Below are 2,397 nucleotides of genomic sequence, written 5' to 3' on the forward strand. Positions count from 1 at the left end.
ATTGACAATAAAACAAGGTTTAAACTAAAGAGTAATTGTCTGTTAAGTCGAATGTGTGTGCATTTATATGAAATACTATATACGGGAAAATTTTCGCTGCAGTTTAATATTCGCATATTTCGCCCTCCGTGATGAAGGCGAATTTATCATTACATGGAATAGAATTAAACAACAAAATGTACATAATAATTAAATATGAAGGGCGAAAGTAGCACTGCTCGAAAATTGATTTAATTGGGGAAGGGCGAAAGTTTGACTGTGCGAAAATTGTCCTCTACCAGCTGTATTAGTACATAGTTTTATTTCCGTATAGGAGTAGATAGTGGGATTCTATGATGATGGCACAGCGACATCAGTACCTATAGACGTTTGTTCCCATAGGCAACGTTAACAAAATGGCGAACTCCCTTTTGTTGTGATGGTATTGTGAAATATTTATCATTTCATAACACAGAGGTTTACGGAAACTTATACAATGGATTGTAAATGATTAATGAAATATAAAAAGGCGAGGAAAAAGAAATTAAAATGAAACGCAGTTGATATTCACGAAAAGCGACAATAAAAATGCCATATCACATTTCAACGTAAAAAATGACAATGGATAAAAAACCTACACACCGCCCAGTCCATTGGGAACAGTTGTAAACGTCTGGCCCATTTTATTCGCAATACCTTAAGGGGTCTGAATTAAATTCGGAACATATTGTTTCTTAGATATAAAGGACAACGTCACTCGAATAAAGCGTCTACATATTAACGACTGTAGGTGCCAATCAATATATTTGATATACACACAGAGTATATACATTTTTCATTCCTCCACCGATGACAGAATAAAACATATTGTTCAGGGTAAATATTGAAATGATAAGAAATGTTTTAAACCCTTTCACTATCATTTGCATGCTTGCAGGCAAACTGTATAGTTCGGTATTGAATAAACACTCTATTGATTCAGAGTTCATCAGGGTCATTGAAATGTTTGTATTACTCTACTCGTACTTGACAAGAGTTGTGCCGCCTACTAGGAGTTTTTTGAAGGTCATGGTAACTTGTTTTTACCTGCCGCAATAGTCTAGCCTATAGTTTGTTACTAACAGAGACCCAGTTTACTACCACAAGACTAATACACTTTTAAGACCCCGTTGAAAAAATGATAAACCTAGTTGTTGAAGGTTGCGATCGTAACACACATTTCGAAGAAATTAGCACATTAGAATATATATAATTCAAGTTGAATAAAACTCAATAATTCGATAATGACGCAAGGTCCTTGTTGATACATTTGTAAGGCCGCAGTACAACGTCTTGTGGCAAAAGCATTGTGCTAGAAAACGTGAGCCAAAGTATTTCTATAGAACCTAAGGTAGAGTTCATCCCTAATTTCTTGTTGTTCATTAATAGAATCTCCCCCTACCTTGAGGGTGTGACAGAGAAATCTCCAACCCTAGGGTGAATTATTTGGTTGTCTATCCCGAGGCCGCGCCGAGGGCTAGACGACAAAATAATCATCTCGAGGGTTGGATATTTCTCTGTTACTACATCAAGGTAGAGGTTGATTACCTTTCTTCCATCATTCTAATACTGTGTTAAAATAGAATAGTTTTCAGCATTTGTAATATGTTGTTTATTCTGGTTTGTACATGCCTTCTGCCATCTTCAGCTGATTATGACTTCACAACTGATTTTCCGAGTGATTTCATTGTAGTGCTTCTTTCTGCGTACAATATGTCATACGCTACGGGGTGACAGAGAAATCATACCGTAGGGATAACAGAGAAATCATACCGTAGGGGTGACAGAGAAATCATACCGTAGGGGTGACAGAGAAATCATACCGAAGGGATGTCAGAGAAATCATACCGTAGGGATGACAGAGAAATCATACCGGAGGGGGATAGAGAAATCATACCGTAGGGATGACAGAGAAATCACACCGTAAGGTTGACAAAGAAATCATAAAGGAGGGTGACAAAGAAATCATACCGTAGGGATGACAGAGAAATCATCCCGTAGGGGTGACAGAGAAATCATACCGTAGGGGAGACAGAGAAATCATACCGTAGGGGTGACAGAGAAATCATAACGTAGGGGTGATAGAGAAATCATACCGTAGGGATGACAGAGAAATCACACCGTAAGGTTGACAAAGAAATCATAAAGGAGGGTGACAGAGAAATCATTCCGTAGGGGTGACAGAGAAATCATACCGTAGGGATGACAGAGAAATCATACCGTAAGGTTGACAAAGAAATCATAAAGGAGGGTGACAAAGAAATCATACCGTAGGGATGACAGAGAAATCATACCGTAAGGTTGACAAAGAAATCATAAAGGAGGGTGACAGAGAAATCATACCGTAGGGGTGACAGAGAAATCATACCGTAGGGGTGA

The sequence above is a fragment of the Mizuhopecten yessoensis genome, unplaced genomic scaffold (genome assembly GCF_002113885.1).
Source record: "Mizuhopecten yessoensis strain PY_sf001 unplaced genomic scaffold, ASM211388v2 scaffold9399, whole genome shotgun sequence".
Classification (NCBI taxonomy): domain Eukaryota; kingdom Metazoa; phylum Mollusca; class Bivalvia; order Pectinida; family Pectinidae; genus Mizuhopecten; species Mizuhopecten yessoensis.